This window comes from Acanthopagrus latus, unplaced genomic scaffold (assembly GCF_904848185.1).
Source record: "Acanthopagrus latus isolate v.2019 unplaced genomic scaffold, fAcaLat1.1, whole genome shotgun sequence".
NCBI classification, from domain to species: Eukaryota; Metazoa; Chordata; class Actinopteri; order Spariformes; family Sparidae; genus Acanthopagrus; species Acanthopagrus latus.
The window spans coordinates 1-15,290 of record NW_023504072.1 but is presented as its reverse complement, the minus strand read 5'-3'; the positions used below and the strand labels follow the sequence as shown (position 1 = coordinate 15,290).

At 49.6% G+C, this 15,290-nt stretch overlaps 22 non-coding genes across 22 annotated transcripts; 12 read left to right on the top strand and 10 right to left on the bottom strand.

Annotated features, from left to right (window-relative positions):
- The first annotated feature begins 81 nt into the window (after window positions 1–81).
- LOC119016174 lies at window positions 82–200 on the top strand. Its single transcript, XR_005073864.1, has one exon. It is a non-coding gene; the product is annotated as a 5S ribosomal RNA (ribosomal RNA).
- A 2,320-nt stretch (window positions 201–2,520) lies between these two features.
- LOC119016205 lies at window positions 2,521–2,639 on the bottom strand. Its single transcript, XR_005073893.1, has one exon. It is a non-coding gene; the product is annotated as a 5S ribosomal RNA (ribosomal RNA).
- A 336-nt stretch (window positions 2,640–2,975) lies between these two features.
- LOC119016173 lies at window positions 2,976–3,094 on the top strand. The gene has a single exon (XR_005073863.1). It is a non-coding gene; the product is annotated as a 5S ribosomal RNA (ribosomal RNA).
- A 225-nt stretch (window positions 3,095–3,319) lies between these two features.
- Window positions 3,320–3,438, bottom strand: LOC119016218. The gene has a single exon (XR_005073905.1). It is a non-coding gene; the product is annotated as a 5S ribosomal RNA (ribosomal RNA).
- Window positions 3,439–3,774: 336 nt separating this feature from the next.
- Window positions 3,775–3,893, top strand: LOC119016172. Its single transcript, XR_005073862.1, has one exon. It is a non-coding gene; the product is annotated as a 5S ribosomal RNA (ribosomal RNA).
- A 225-nt stretch (window positions 3,894–4,118) lies between these two features.
- Window positions 4,119–4,237, bottom strand: LOC119016204. The gene has a single exon (XR_005073892.1). It is a non-coding gene; the product is annotated as a 5S ribosomal RNA (ribosomal RNA).
- Window positions 4,238–4,573: 336 nt separating this feature from the next.
- Window positions 4,574–4,692, top strand: LOC119016171. Its single transcript, XR_005073861.1, has one exon. It is a non-coding gene; the product is annotated as a 5S ribosomal RNA (ribosomal RNA).
- Window positions 4,693–4,917: 225 nt separating this feature from the next.
- Window positions 4,918–5,036, bottom strand: LOC119016202. The gene has a single exon (XR_005073890.1). It is a non-coding gene; the product is annotated as a 5S ribosomal RNA (ribosomal RNA).
- Window positions 5,037–5,372: 336 nt separating this feature from the next.
- Window positions 5,373–5,491, top strand: LOC119016170. Its single transcript, XR_005073860.1, has one exon. It is a non-coding gene; the product is annotated as a 5S ribosomal RNA (ribosomal RNA).
- Window positions 5,492–5,716: 225 nt separating this feature from the next.
- Window positions 5,717–5,835, bottom strand: LOC119016201. Its single transcript, XR_005073889.1, has one exon. It is a non-coding gene; the product is annotated as a 5S ribosomal RNA (ribosomal RNA).
- A 336-nt stretch (window positions 5,836–6,171) lies between these two features.
- LOC119016164 lies at window positions 6,172–6,290 on the top strand. Its single transcript, XR_005073857.1, has one exon. It is a non-coding gene; the product is annotated as a 5S ribosomal RNA (ribosomal RNA).
- Window positions 6,291–6,515: 225 nt separating this feature from the next.
- LOC119016217 lies at window positions 6,516–6,634 on the bottom strand. Its single transcript, XR_005073904.1, has one exon. It is a non-coding gene; the product is annotated as a 5S ribosomal RNA (ribosomal RNA).
- Window positions 6,635–6,970: 336 nt separating this feature from the next.
- LOC119016215 lies at window positions 6,971–7,089 on the top strand. The gene has a single exon (XR_005073902.1). It is a non-coding gene; the product is annotated as a 5S ribosomal RNA (ribosomal RNA).
- A 2,320-nt stretch (window positions 7,090–9,409) lies between these two features.
- Window positions 9,410–9,528, bottom strand: LOC119016200. The gene has a single exon (XR_005073888.1). It is a non-coding gene; the product is annotated as a 5S ribosomal RNA (ribosomal RNA).
- A 336-nt stretch (window positions 9,529–9,864) lies between these two features.
- On the top strand, window positions 9,865–9,983 carry LOC119016203. Its single transcript, XR_005073891.1, has one exon. It is a non-coding gene; the product is annotated as a 5S ribosomal RNA (ribosomal RNA).
- Window positions 9,984–10,208: 225 nt separating this feature from the next.
- LOC119016199 lies at window positions 10,209–10,327 on the bottom strand. The gene has a single exon (XR_005073887.1). It is a non-coding gene; the product is annotated as a 5S ribosomal RNA (ribosomal RNA).
- Window positions 10,328–10,663: 336 nt separating this feature from the next.
- Window positions 10,664–10,782, top strand: LOC119016191. The gene has a single exon (XR_005073880.1). It is a non-coding gene; the product is annotated as a 5S ribosomal RNA (ribosomal RNA).
- Window positions 10,783–13,553: 2,771 nt separating this feature from the next.
- On the top strand, window positions 13,554–13,672 carry LOC119016195. Its single transcript, XR_005073884.1, has one exon. It is a non-coding gene; the product is annotated as a 5S ribosomal RNA (ribosomal RNA).
- Window positions 13,673–13,898: 226 nt separating this feature from the next.
- LOC119016197 lies at window positions 13,899–14,017 on the bottom strand. The gene has a single exon (XR_005073886.1). It is a non-coding gene; the product is annotated as a 5S ribosomal RNA (ribosomal RNA).
- A 331-nt stretch (window positions 14,018–14,348) lies between these two features.
- Window positions 14,349–14,467, top strand: LOC119016179. The gene has a single exon (XR_005073869.1). It is a non-coding gene; the product is annotated as a 5S ribosomal RNA (ribosomal RNA).
- Window positions 14,468–14,692: 225 nt separating this feature from the next.
- Window positions 14,693–14,811, bottom strand: LOC119016196. The gene has a single exon (XR_005073885.1). It is a non-coding gene; the product is annotated as a 5S ribosomal RNA (ribosomal RNA).
- A 331-nt stretch (window positions 14,812–15,142) lies between these two features.
- On the top strand, window positions 15,143–15,261 carry LOC119016158. Its single transcript, XR_005073851.1, has one exon. It is a non-coding gene; the product is annotated as a 5S ribosomal RNA (ribosomal RNA).
- The last annotated feature ends 29 nt before the right edge of the window (window positions 15,262–15,290 follow it).

The window sequence follows — 15,290 nt, the reverse complement described above, 5'->3', positions numbered from 1 at the left end:
GAAAGGAAAGGAAAGGAAAGGAAAGGATGAGGACGGAGCCGGTGAAGGTGTATAAATAGTGTGTTTGTCTGCTCTGCCCTTGCTTACGGCCATACCACTCTGAACACGCCCGATCTCGTCTGATCTCGGAAGCTAAGCAGGGTCGGGCCTGGTTAGTACTTGGATGGGAGACCGCCTGGGAATACCAGGTGCTGTAAGCTTTTTTGCCCTCTCTGTGCAGAGGGCGCTGCTGCTTCTTCGGTGGAGACACAGCTTTGAACAACAGAGCAGCTAGTCTGAGAACGATGTTCAACCTTTTTGTGCTGCTTGTGTTTTGCTCACTTCTATATGTTTGCATTAAAAGTGTAGATAGATAGATAGATAGATAGATAGATAGATAGATAGATAGATAGATAGATAGATACTTTATTTATCCTGGAGGAAATTCAAGCATCCAGTAGCAACAACAAACATTGAACATACATTGAACATACATGCAACATCAAAGAAACAGTAGAAATAAAAATGTGGAATAAAAATGTTTTGTACAACTGTAGTAAAAATGAAGAATAAAAATGTTTTGTACAACTGTAACTATTTACATAAAGTGACTGTAGAAGTATAAGTGTTTTATACATTTAATGCCTCTATGAGCTAAATGAAAAATATAAAGTGATGTTAAAAATATAAAGTGACATAGAGGTAAAGAGTATTAAGGGGACAGGGGATGGTGTACAATTAAATTAAATTGGGCCATAAAAGATGAGTGCTTTTGAGTGCATTTGGCCATTGTCTATTGTGCTTCCTGACATCACTGCGAGCTGTTGTACAGCCTGATGGCCAGGGGGACGAAAGAGTTATTGTGTCTGTTGGTGGAGCAGGATTGAGACAGCAGTCTGCCACTGAACACGCTCCTCTGCCTGCTGAAGGTGTTGTGCAGAGGGTGGTGGGTGTTGTCCAGTATGGACAGCAGTTTGTCCAGGGTCCTTCTCTCTGCCACAGTCACCAGAAAGTCCAGCTTTGTGCCCACCACTGAGCCAGCTCTCCTCACCAGTCTGTCCAGTCGGGCAGAGTCCCTCTTCTTGCTGCTTCCTCCCCAGCAAACCACAGCGTAGAAGAGGACGCTGGCCACCACGGACTGGTAAAACATCTGCAGCAGTTTTTTGCATATGTTGAAGGATCCCAGCCTTCTCAGGAAGTACAGATGGCTCTGTCCTTTCCTGTGTACAGCGTCCATGTTTGCTGTCCACTCCAACCTGTCATCCAGCTGCAGCCCCAGGTATTTGTAGGTCCTGACCACCTCCACATCGACCCCCTCGATGGACACAGCTTGGAGCTGCGGTTTCTTCCTTCTGAAGTCCACAACCATCTCCTTCGTCTTGGAGGTGTTCAGCTGTAGGCGGTTGGACCTGCACCACTCCACAAAGCCCTCAATCAGGCTCCTGTACTCCCCCTCCTGTCCATCCTTGATACAGCCCACTATTGCAGTGTCATCTGAGTATTTCTGCATGTGGGATGAGACATGAAGTCTTCCAGAGCACAGAGACCCTCCCCAGCCTCAGGCTATGGTTGAACAGTTGCTGAAGCGGCTCCCCAGTTCAGCAGAGCAGGCCTTGAGCATCCTTGGACACGCTTTGTCCGGGTCCGCTGCTTTCCTTGGGCACAGTCTCCTCAGCTCTTTGCTCACCTGCTCCTTGGTGATGGTGAAGGGGAGGGGGATTGAAATGTCCGTGGTGGTGGGGAGGGGGGGTTGAACTGTCTATGGTAGGGGTGGGGGGGAGGGTTGAACTGTCCGTGGGTGTGGCGGGTTGCGGTGCCCTGTAGTCTGAGGTGATAATGGACGTGATGGGGGTGACGGGGGTGTGAGGGGTGTGAAGTGGGCAGTCACTGGCTGTGGGAGCTGGGGTTTCAAACCTGTTAAAAAACAGGTTTAGCTGGTTAGCTCTCCCAGCATCCCCCTCTTCTGTGCTGCTGCCCTTCTTCTTGCAGCCTGTAATGGTTTTCATGCCATCCCAGACCTCCCTCATGTTGTTCCGCTGCAGCTTCTGTTCCACCTTCCTTCTGTACTCCTCCTTTGCCTCTCTCAGCTGGACCTTGACTTCTCCCTGTACGAGCTTCAGCTCGTCTCTGTCACCGTCCTTGAATACCCTCTCATTATATCATGACATGCCTTGGAAAATCCTTCAACAGTTGAGTGCGTTCCCTGCTTTTGCAGAGAAATAAAAAAGCTTACAGCACCTGGAATTCCCTAAGCAGGGTCAGGCCTGGTTAGTACTTGGATGGGAGACCGCCTGGGAATACCAGGTGCTGTAAGCTTTTTTGCCCTCTCTGTGCAGAGGGCGCTGCTGCTTCTTCGGTGGAGACACAGCTTTGAACAACAGAGCAGCTAGTCTGAGAACGATGTTCAACCTTTTTGTGCTGCTTGTGTTTTGCTCACTTCTATATGTTTGCATTAAAAGTGTATATGCATTATATCACGACATGCCTTGGAAAATCCTTCAACAGTTGAGTTCGTTCCCTGCTTTTGCAGAGAAATTAAAAAGCTTACAGCACCCGGAATTCCCAGGCGGTCACCCATCCAAGTACTAACCAGGCCCGACCCTGCTTGGCTTCCGAGATCGGACGAGATCGGGCGCGTTCAGGGCGGTGTGGCCGCAAGCCAAGGTGCAGGAGACAAATGCACTATTCATACGCGTTGACACGGAGCGAAACAAGCAAAGACGCTCCGCTATTCTCTACTGACCCAGTCGGACTGATGTTTATGACAGCGCTCTGTCTTCAGCTGTGCTGCACTGGTATATCTCAGTGATTACCTGGAAAGATTGAAACGCTGGAATGCAGCCACTCTCTGAAAACACTGGCATTCCCCAAAAGGTGTTCAAGTGCGCTAATGTTTGCCCCCTCACAGATATAGAGAAAGGAAAGGAAAGGAAAGGAAAGGATGAGGACGGAGCCGGTGAAGGTGTATAAATAGTGTGTTTGTCTGCTCTGCCCTTGCTTACGGCCATACCACTCTGAACACGCCCGATCTCGTCTGATCTCGGAAGCTAAGCAGGGTCGGGCCTGGTTAGTACTTGGATGGGAGACCGCCTGGGAATACCAGGTGCTGTAAGCTTTTTTGCCCTCTCTGTGCAGAGGGCGCTGCTGCTTCTTCGGTGGAGACACAGCTTTGAACAACAGAGCAGCTAGTCTGAGAACGATGTTCAACCTTTTTGTGCTGCTTGTGTTTTGCTCACTTCTATATGTTTGCATTAAAAGTGTATATGCATTATATCACGACATGCCTTGGAAAATCCTTCAACAGTTGAGTTCGTTCCCTGCTTTTGCAGAGAAATTAAAAAGCTTACAGCACCCGGAATTCCCAGGCGGTCACCCATCCAAGTACTAACCAGGCCCGACCCTGCTTGGCTTCCGAGATCGGACGAGATCGGGCGCGTTGAGGGCGGTGTGGCCGCAAGCCAAGGTGCAGGAGACAAATGCACTATTCATACGCGTTGACACGGAGCGAAACAAGCAAAGACGCTCCGCTATTCTCTACTGACCCAGTCGGACTGATGTTTATGACAGCGCTCTGTCTTCAGCTGTGCTGCACTGGTATATCTCAGTGATTACCTGGAAAGATTGAAACGCTGGAATGCAGCCACTCTCTGAAAACACTGGCATTCCCCAAAAGGTGTTCAAGTGCGCTAATGTTTGCCCCCTCACAGATATAGAGAAAGGAAAGGAAAGGAAAGGAAAGGATGAGGACGGAGCCGGTGAAGGTGTATAAATAGTGTGTTTGTCTGCTCTGCCCTTGCTTACGGCCATACCACTCTGAACACGCCCGATCTCGTCTGATCTCGGAAGCTAAGCAGGGTCGGGCCTGGTTAGTACTTGGATGGGAGACCGCCTGGGAATACCAGGTGCTGTAAGCTTTTTTGCCCTCTCTGTGCAGAGGGCGCTGCTGCTTCTTCGGTGGAGACACAGCTTTGAACAACAGAGCAGCTAGTCTGAGAACGATGTTCAACCTTTTTGTGCTGCTTGTGTTTTGCTCACTTCTATATGTTTGCATTAAAAGTGTATATGCATTATATCACGACATGCCTTGGAAAATCCTTCAACAGTTGAGTTCGTTCCCTGCTTTTGCAGAGAAATTAAAAAGCTTACAGCACCCGGAATTCCCAGGCGGTCACCCATCCAAGTACTAACCAGGCCCGACCCTGCTTGGCTTCCGAGATCGGACGAGATCGGGCGCGTTCAGGGCGGTGTGGCCGCAAGCCAAGGTGCAGGAGACAAATGCACTATTCATACGCGTTGACACGGAGCGAAACAAGCAAAGACGCTCCGCTATTCTCTACTGACCCAGTCGGACTGATGTTTATGACAGCGCTCTGTCTTCAGCTGTGCTGCACTGGTATATCTCAGTGATTACCTGGAAAGATTGAAACGCTGGAATGCAGCCACTCTCTGAAAACACTGGCATTCCCCAAAAGGTGTTCAAGTGCGCTAATGTTTGCCCCCTCACAGATATAGAGAAAGGAAAGGAAAGGAAAGGAAAGGATGAGGACGGAGCCGGTGAAGGTGTATAAATAGTGTGTTTGTCTGCTCTGCCCTTGCTTACGGCCATACCACTCTGAACACGCCCGATCTCGTCTGATCTCGGAAGCTAAGCAGGGTCGGGCCTGGTTAGTACTTGGATGGGAGACCGCCTGGGAATACCAGGTGCTGTAAGCTTTTTTGCCCTCTCTGTGCAGAGGGCGCTGCTGCTTCTTCGGTGGAGACACAGCTTTGAACAACAGAGCAGCTAGTCTGAGAACGATGTTCAACCTTTTTGTGCTGCTTGTGTTTTGCTCACTTCTATATGTTTGCATTAAAAGTGTATATGCATTATATCACGACATGCCTTGGAAAATCCTTCAACAGTTGAGTTCGTTCCCTGCTTTTGCAGAGAAATTAAAAAGCTTACAGCACCCGGAATTCCCAGGCGGTCACCCATCCAAGTACTAACCAGGCCCGACCCTGCTTGGCTTCCGAGATCGGACGAGATCGGGCGCGTTCAGGGCGGTGTGGCCGCAAGCCAAGGTGCAGGAGACAAATGCACTATTCATACGCGTTGACACGGAGCGAAACAAGCAAAGACGCTCCGCTATTCTCTACTGACCCAGTCGGACTGATGTTTATGACAGCGCTCTGTCTTCAGCTGTGCTGCACTGGTATATCTCAGTGATTACCTGGAAAGATTGAAACGCTGGAATGCAGCCACTCTCTGAAAACACTGGCATTCCCCAAAAGGTGTTCAAGTGCGCTAATGTTTGCCCCCTCACAGATATAGAGAAAGGAAAGGAAAGGAAAGGAAAGGATGAGGACGGAGCCGGTGAAGGTGTATAAATAGTGTGTTTGTCTGCTCTGCCCTTGCTTACGGCCATACCACTCTGAACACGCCCGATCTCGTCTGATCTCGGAAGCTAAGCAGGGTCGGGCCTGGTTAGTACTTGGATGGGAGACCGCCTGGGAATACCAGGTGCTGTAAGCTTTTTTGCCCTCTCTGTGCAGAGGGCGCTGCTGCTTCTTCGGTGGAGACACAGCTTTGAACAACAGAGCAGCTAGTCTGAGAACGATGTTCAACCTTTTTGTGCTGCTTGTGTTTTGCTCACTTCTATATGTTTGCATTAAAAGTGTATATGCATTATATCACGACATGCCTTGGAAAATCCTTCAACAGTTGAGTTCGTTCCCTGCTTTTGCAGAGAAATTAAAAAGCTTACAGCACCCGGAATTCCCAGGCGGTCACCCATCCAAGTACTAACCAGGCCCGACCCTGCTTGGCTTCCGAGATCGGACGAGATCGGGCGCGTTCAGGGCGGTGTGGCCGCAAGCCAAGGTGCAGGAGACAAATGCACTATTCATACGCGTTGACACGGAGCGAAACAAGCAAAGACGCTCCGCTATTCTCTACTGACCCAGTCGGACTGATGTTTATGACAGCGCTCTGTCTTCAGCTGTGCTGCACTGGTATATCTCAGTGATTACCTGGAAAGATTGAAACGCTGGAATGCAGCCACTCTCTGAAAACACTGGCATTCCCCAAAAGGTGTTCAAGTGCGCTAATGTTTGCCCCCTCACAGATATAGAGAAAGGAAAGGAAAGGAAAGGAAAGGATGAGGACGGAGCCGGTGAAGGTGTATAAATAGTGTGTTTGTCTGCTCTGCCCTTGCTTACGGCCATACCACTCTGAACACGCCCGATCTCGTCTGATCTCGGAAGCTAAGCAGGGTCGGGCCTGGTTAGTACTTGGATGGGAGACCGCCTGGGAATACCAGGTGCTGTAAGCTTTTTTGCCCTCTCTGTGCAGAGGGCGCTGCTGCTTCTTCGGTGGAGACACAGCTTTGAACAACAGAGCAGCTAGTCTGAGAACGATGTTCAACCTTTTTGTGCTGCTTGTGTTTTGCTCACTTCTATATGTTTGCATTAAAAGTGTATATGCATTATATCACGACATGCCTTGGAAAATCCTTCAACAGTTGAGTTCGTTCCCTGCTTTTGCAGAGAAATTAAAAAGCTTACAGCACCCGGAATTCCCAGGCGGTCACCCATCCAAGTACTAACCAGGCCCGACCCTGCTTGGCTTCCGAGATCGGACGAGATCGGGCGCGTTGAGGGCGGTGTGGCCGCAAGCCAAGGTGCAGGAGACAAATGCACTATTCATACGCGTTGACACGGAGCGAAACAAGCAAAGACGCTCCGCTATTCTCTACTGACCCAGTCGGACTGATGTTTATGACAGCGCTCTGTCTTCAGCTGTGCTGCACTGGTATATCTCAGTGATTACCTGGAAAGATTGAAACGCTGGAATGCAGCCACTCTCTGAAAACACTGGCATTCCCCAAAAGGTGTTCAAGTGCGCTAATGTTTGCCCCCTCACAGATATAGAGAAAGGAAAGGAAAGGAAAGGAAAGGATGAGGACGGAGCCGGTGAAGGTGTATAAATAGTGTGTTTGTCTGCTCTGCCCTTGCTTACGGCCATACCACTCTGAACACGCCCGATCTCGTCTGATCTCGGAAGCTAAGCAGGGTCGGGCCTGGTTAGTACTTGGATGGGAGACCGCCTGGGAATACCAGGTGCTGTAAGCTTTTTTGCCCTCTCTGTGCAGAGGGCGCTGCTGCTTCTTCGGTGGAGACACAGCTTTGAACAACAGAGCAGCTAGTCTGAGAACGATGTTCAACCTTTTTGTGCTGCTTGTGTTTTGCTCACTTCTATATGTTTGCATTAAAAGTGTAGATAGATAGATAGATAGATAGATAGATAGATAGATAGATAGATAGATAGATAGATACTTTATTTATCCTGGAGGAAATTCAAGCATCCAGTAGCAACAACAAACATTGAACATACATTGAACATACATGCAACATCAAAGAAACAGTAGAAATAAAAATGTGGAATAAAAATGTTTTGTACAACTGTAGTAAAAATGAAGAATAAAAATGTTTTGTACAACTGTAACTATTTACATAAAGTGACTGTAGAAGTATAAGTGTTTTATACATTTAATGCCTCTATGAGCTAAATGAAAAATATAAAGTGATGTTAAAAATATAAAGTGACATAGAGGTAAAGAGTATTAAGGGGACAGGGGATGGTGTACAATTAAATTAAATTGGGCCATAAAAGATGAGTGCTTTTGAGTGCATTTGGCCATTGTCTATTGTGCTTCCTGACATCACTGCGAGCTGTTGTACAGCCTGATGGCCAGGGGGACGAAAGAGTTATTGTGTCTGTTGGTGGAGCAGGATTGAGACAGCAGTCTGCCACTGAACACGCTCCTCTGCCTGCTGAAGGTGTTGTGCAGAGGGTGGTGGGTGTTGTCCAGTATGGACAGCAGTTTGTCCAGGGTCCTTCTCTCTGCCACAGTCACCAGAAAGTCCAGCTTTGTGCCCACCACTGAGCCAGCTCTCCTCACCAGTCTGTCCAGTCGGGCAGAGTCCCTCTTCTTGCTGCTTCCTCCCCAGCAAACCACAGCGTAGAAGAGGACGCTGGCCACCACGGACTGGTAAAACATCTGCAGCAGTTTTTTGCATATGTTGAAGGATCCCAGCCTTCTCAGGAAGTACAGATGGCTCTGTCCTTTCCTGTGTACAGCGTCCATGTTTGCTGTCCACTCCAACCTGTCATCCAGCTGCAGCCCCAGGTATTTGTAGGTCCTGACCACCTCCACATCGACCCCCTCGATGGACACAGCTTGGAGCTGCGGTTTCTTCCTTCTGAAGTCCACAACCATCTCCTTCGTCTTGGAGGTGTTCAGCTGTAGGCGGTTGGACCTGCACCACTCCACAAAGCCCTCAATCAGGCTCCTGTACTCCCCCTCCTGTCCATCCTTGATACAGCCCACTATTGCAGTGTCATCTGAGTATTTCTGCATGTGGGATGAGACATGAAGTCTTCCAGAGCACAGAGACCCTCCCCAGCCTCAGGCTATGGTTGAACAGTTGCTGAAGCGGCTCCCCAGTTCAGCAGAGCAGGCCTTGAGCATCCTTGGACACGCTTTGTCCGGGTCCGCTGCTTTCCTTGGGCACAGTCTCCTCAGCTCTTTGCTCACCTGCTCCTTGGTGATGGTGAAGGGGAGGGGGATTGAAATGTCCGTGGTGGTGGGGAGGGGGGGTTGAACTGTCTATGGTAGGGGTGGGGGGGAGGGTTGAACTGTCCGTGGGTGTGGCGGGTTGCGGTGCCCTGTAGTCTGAGGTGATAATGGACGTGATGGGGGTGACGGGGGTGTGAGGGGTGTGAAGTGGGCAGTCACTGGCTGTGGGAGCTGGGGTTTCAAACCTGTTAAAAAACAGGTTTAGCTGGTTAGCTCTCCCAGCATCCCCCTCTTCTGTGCTGCTGCCCTTCTTCTTGCAGCCTGTAATGGTTTTCATGCCATCCCAGACCTCCCTCATGTTGTTCCGCTGCAGCTTCTGTTCCACCTTCCTTCTGTACTCCTCCTTTGCCTCTCTCAGCTGGACCTTGACTTCTCCCTGTACGAGCTTCAGCTCGTCTCTGTCACCGTCCTTGAATACCCTCTCATTATATCATGACATGCCTTGGAAAATCCTTCAACAGTTGAGTGCGTTCCCTGCTTTTGCAGAGAAATAAAAAAGCTTACAGCACCTGGAATTCCCTAAGCAGGGTCAGGCCTGGTTAGTACTTGGATGGGAGACCGCCTGGGAATACCAGGTGCTGTAAGCTTTTTTGCCCTCTCTGTGCAGAGGGCGCTGCTGCTTCTTCGGTGGAGACACAGCTTTGAACAACAGAGCAGCTAGTCTGAGAACGATGTTCAACCTTTTTGTGCTGCTTGTGTTTTGCTCACTTCTATATGTTTGCATTAAAAGTGTATATGCATTATATCACGACATGCCTTGGAAAATCCTTCAACAGTTGAGTTCGTTCCCTGCTTTTGCAGAGAAATTAAAAAGCTTACAGCACCCGGAATTCCCAGGCGGTCACCCATCCAAGTACTAACCAGGCCCGACCCTGCTTGGCTTCCGAGATCGGACGAGATCGGGCGCGTTCAGGGCGGTGTGGCCGCAAGCCAAGGTGCAGGAGACAAATGCACTATTCATACGCGTTGACACGGAGCGAAACAAGCAAAGACGCTCCGCTATTCTCTACTGACCCAGTCGGACTGATGTTTATGACAGCGCTCTGTCTTCAGCTGTGCTGCACTGGTATATCTCAGTGATTACCTGGAAAGATTGAAACGCTGGAATGCAGCCACTCTCTGAAAACACTGGCATTCCCCAAAAGGTGTTCAAGTGCGCTAATGTTTGCCCCCTCACAGATATAGAGAAAGGAAAGGAAAGGAAAGGAAAGGATGAGGACGGAGCCGGTGAAGGTGTATAAATAGTGTGTTTGTCTGCTCTGCCCTTGCTTACGGCCATACCACTCTGAACACGCCCGATCTCGTCTGATCTCGGAAGCTAAGCAGGGTCGGGCCTGGTTAGTACTTGGATGGGAGACCGCCTGGGAATACCAGGTGCTGTAAGCTTTTTTGCCCTCTCTGTGCAGAGGGCGCTGCTGCTTCTTCGGTGGAGACACAGCTTTGAACAACAGAGCAGCTAGTCTGAGAACGATGTTCAACCTTTTTGTGCTGCTTGTGTTTTGCTCACTTCTATATGTTTGCATTAAAAGTGTATATGCATTATATCACGACATGCCTTGGAAAATCCTTCAACAGTTGAGTTCGTTCCCTGCTTTTGCAGAGAAATTAAAAAGCTTACAGCACCCGGAATTCCCAGGCGGTCACCCATCCAAGTACTAACCAGGCCCGACCCTGCTTGGCTTCCGAGATCGGACGAGATCGGGCGCGTTCAGGGCGGTGTGGCCGCAAGCCAAGGTGCAGGAGACAAATGCACTATTCATACGCGTTGACACGGAGCGAAACAAGCAAAGACGCTCCGCTATTCTCTACTGACCCAGTCGGACTGATGTTTATGACAGCGCTCTGTCTTCAGCTGTGCTGCACTGGTATATCTCAGTGATTACCTGGAAAGATTGAAACGCTGGAATGCAGCCACTCTCTGAAAACACTGGCATTCCCCAAAAGGTGTTCAAGTGCGCTAATGTTTGCCCCCTCACAGATATAGAGAAAGGAAAGGAAAGGAAAGGAAAGGATGAGGACGGAGCCGGTGAAGGTGTATAAATAGTGTGTTTGTCTGCTCTGCCCTTGCTTACGGCCATACCACTCTGAACACGCCCGATCTCGTCTGATCTCGGAAGCTAAGCAGGGTCGGGCCTGGTTAGTACTTGGATGGGAGACCGCCTGGGAATACCAGGTGCTGTAAGCTTTTTTGCCCTCTCTGTGCAGAGGGCGCTGCTGCTTCTTCGGTGGAGACACAGCTTTGAACAACAGAGCAGCTAGTCTGAGAACGATGTTCAACCTTTTTGTGCTGCTTGTGTTTTGCTCACTTCTATATGTTTGCATTAAAAGTGTAGATAGATAGATAGATAGATAGATAGATAGATAGATAGATAGATAGATAGATAGATACTTTATTTATCCTGGAGGAAATTCAAGCATCCAGTAGCAACAACAAACATTGAACATACATTGAACATACATGCAACATCAAAGAAACAGTAGAAATAAAAATGTGGAATAAAAATGTTTTGTACAACTGTAGTAAAAATGAAGAATAAAAATGTTTTGTACAACTGTAACTATTTACATAAAGTGACTGTAGAAGTATAAGTGTTTTATACATTTAATGCCTCTATGAGCTAAATGAAAAATATAAAGTGATGTTAAAAATATAAAGTGACATAGAGGTAAAGAGTATTAAGGGGACAGGGGATGGTGTACAATTAAATTAAATTGGGCCATAAAAGATGAGTGCTTTTGAGTGCATTTGGCCATTGTCTATTGTGCTTCCTGACATCACTGCGAGCTGTTGTACAGCCTGATGGCCAGGGGGACGAAAGAGTTATTGTGTCTGTTGGTGGAGCAGGATTGAGACAGCAGTCTGCCACTGAACACGCTCCTCTGCCTGCTGAAGGTGTTGTGCAGAGGGTGGTGGGTGTTGTCCAGTATGGACAGCAGTTTGTCCAGGGTCCTTCTCTCTGCCACAGTCACCAGAAAGTCCAGCTTTGTGCCCACCACTGAGCCAGCTCTCCTCACCAGTCTGTCCAGTCGGGCAGAGTCCCTCTTCTTGCTGCTTCCTCCCCAGCAAACCACAGCGTAGAAGAGGACGCTGGCCACCACGGACTGGTAAAACATCTGCAGCAGTTTTTTGCATATGTTGAAGGATCCCAGCCTTCTCAGGAAGTACAGATGGCTCTGTCCTTTCCTGTGTACAGCGTCCATGTTTGCTGTCCACTCCAACCTGTCATCCAGCTGCAGCCCCAGGTATTTGTAGGTCCTGACCACCTCCACATCGACCCCCTCGATGGACACAGCTTGGAGCTGCGGTTTCTTCCTTCTGAAGTCCACAACCATCTCCTTCGTCTTGGAGGTGTTCAGCTGTAGGCGGTTGGACCTGCACCACTCCACAAAGCCCTCAATCAGGCTCCTGTACTCCCCCTCCTGTCCATCCTTGATACAGCCCACTATTGCAGTGTCATCTGAGTATTTCTGCATGTGGGATGAGACATGAAGTCTTCCAGAGCACAGAGACCCTCCCCAGCCTCAGGCTATGGTTGAACAGTTGCTGAAGCGGCTCCCCAGTTCAGCAGAGCAGGCCTTGAGCATCCTTGGACACGCTTTGTCCGGGTCCGCTGCTTTCCTTGGGCACAGTCTCCTCAGCTCTTTGCTCACCTGCTCCTTGGTGATGGTGAAGGGGAGGGGGATTGAAATGTCCGTGGTGGTGGGGAGGGGGGGTTGAACTGTCTATGGTAGGGGTGGGGGGGAGGGTTGAACTGTCCGTGGGTGTGGCGGGTTGCGGTGCCCTGTAGTCTGAGGTGATAATGGACGTGATGGGGGTGACGGGGGTGTGAGGGGTGTGAAGTGGGCAGTCACTGGCTGTGGGAGCTGGGGTTTCAAACCTGTTAAAAAACAGGTTTAGCTGGTTAGCTCTCCCAGCATCCCCCTCTTCTGTGCTGCTGCCCTTCTTCTTGCAGCCTGTAATGGTTTTCATGCCATCCCAGGGCTCCCTCATGTTGTTCCGCTGCAGCTTCTGTTCCACCTTCCTTCTGTACTCCTCCTTTGCCTCTCTCAGCTGGACCTTGACTTCTCCCTGTACGAGCTTCAGCTCGTCTCTGTCACCGTCCTTGAATACCCTCTCATTATATCATGACATGCCTTGGAAAATCCTTCAACAGTTGAGTGCGTTCCCTGCTTTTGCAGAGAAATAAAAAAGCTTACAGCACCTGGAATTCCCTAAGCAGGGTCAGGCCTGGTTAGTACTTGGATGGGAGACCGCCTGGGAATACCAGGTGCTGTAAGCTTTTTTGCCCTCTCTGTGCAGAGGGCGCTGCTGCTTCTTCGGTGGAGACACAGCTTTGAACAACAGAGCAGCTAGTCTGAGAACGATGTTCAACCTTTTTGTGCTGCTTGTGTTTTGCTCACTTCTATATGTTTGCATTAAAAGTGTATATGCATTATATCACGACATGCCTTGGAAAATCCTTCAACAGTTGAGTTCGTTCCCTGCTTTTGCAGAGAAATTAAAAAGCTTACAGCACCCGGAATTGCCCCCTACCCATCCAAGTACTAACCAGGCCCGACATTGCTTGGCTTCCGAGATCGGACGAGATCGGGCGCGTTGAGGGCGGTGTGGCCGCAAGCCAAGGTGCAGGAGACAAATGCACTATTCATACGCGTTGACACGGAGCGAAACAAGCAAAGACGCTCCGCTATTCTCTACTGACCCAGTCGGACTGATGTTTATGACAGCGCTCTGTCTTCAGCTGTGCTGCACTGGTATATCTCAGTGATTACCTGGAAAGATTGAAACGCTGGAATGCAGCCACTCTCTGAAAACACTGGCATTCCCCAAAAGGTGTTCAAGTGCGCTAATGTTTGCCCCCTCACAGATATAGAGAAAGGAAAGGAAAGGAAAGGAAAGGATGAGGACGGAGCCGGTGAAGGTGTATAAATAGTGTGTTTGTCTGCTCTGCCCTTGCTTACGGCCATACCACTCTGAACACGCCCGATCTCGTCTGATCTCGGAAGCTAAGCAGGGTCGGGCCTGATTAGTACTTGGATGGGAGCCCGCCTGGGAATACCAGGTGCTGTAAGCTTTTTTGCCCTCTCTGTGCAGAGGGCGCTGCTGCTTCTTCGGTGGAGACACAGCTTTGAACAACAGAGCAGCTAGTCTGAGAACGATGTTCAACCTTTTTGTGCTGCTTGTGTTTTTGCTCACTTCTATATGTTTGCATTAAAAGTGTATATGCATTATATCACGACATGCCTTGGAAAATCCTTCAACAGTTGAGTTCGTTCCCTGCTTTTGCAGAGAAATTAAAAAGCTTACAGCACCCGGAATTCCCAGGCGGTCACCCATCCAAGTACTAACCAGGCCCGACCCTGCTTGGCTTCCGAGATCGGACGAGATCGGGCGCGTTCAGGGCGGTGTGGCCGCAAGCCAAGGTGCAGGAGACAAATGCACTATTCATACGCGTTGACACGGAGCGAAACAAGCAAAGACGCTCCGCTATTCTCTACTGACCCAGTCGGACTGATGTTTATGACAGCGCTCTGTCTTCAGCTGTGCTGCACTGGTATATCTCAGTGATTACCTGGAAAGATTGAAACGCTGGAATGCAGCCACTCTCTGAAAACACTGGCATTCCCCAAAAGGTGTTCAAGTGCGCTAATGTTTGCCCCCTCACAGATATAGAGAAAGGAAAGGAAAGGAAAGGATGAGGACGGAGCCGGTGAAGGTGTATAAATAGTGTGTTTGTCTGCTCTGCCCTTGCTTACGGCCATACCACTCTGAACACGCCCGATCTCGTCTGATCTCGGAAGCTAAGCAGGGTCGGGCCTGGTTAGTACTTGGATGGGAGACCGCCTGGGAATACCAGGTGCTGTAAGCTTTTTTGCCCTCTCTGTGCAGAGGGCGCTGCTGCTTCTTCGGTGGAGACACAGCTTTGAACAACAGAGCAGCTAGTCTGAGAACGATGTTCAACCTTTTTGTGCTGCTTGTGTTTTGCTCACTTCTATATGTTTGCATTAAAAGTGTATATGCATTATATCACGACATGCCTTGGAAAATCCTTCAACAGTTGAGTTCGTTCCCTGCTTTTGCAGAGAAATTAAAAAGCTTACAGCACCCGGAATTCCCAGGCGGTCACCCATCCAAGTACTAACCAGGCCCGACCCTGCTTGGCTTCCGAGATCGGACGAGATCGGGCGCGTTCAGGGCGGTGTGGCCGCAAGCCAAGGTGCAGGAGACAAATGCACTATTCATACGCGTTGACACGGAGCGAAACAAGCAAAGACGCTCCGCTATTCTCTACTGACCCAGTCGGACTGATGTTTATGACAGCGCTCTGTCTTCAGCTGTGCTGCACTGGTATATCTCAGTGATTACCTGGAAAGATTGAAACGCTGGAATGCAGCCACTCTCTGAAAACACTGGCATTCCCCAAAAGGTGTTCAAGTGCGCTAATGTTTGCCCCCTCACAGATATAGAGAAAGGAAAGGAAAGGAAAGGATGAGGACGGAGCCGGTGAAGGTGTATAAATAGTGTGTTTGTCTGCTCTGCCCTTGCTTACGGCCATACCACTCTGAACACGCCCGATCTCGTCTGATCTCGGAAGCTAAGCAGGGTCGGGCCTGGTTAGTACTTGGATGGGAGACCGCCTGGGAATACCAGGTGCTGTAAGCTTTTTTGCCCTCTCTGTGCAGAGGGCGCTG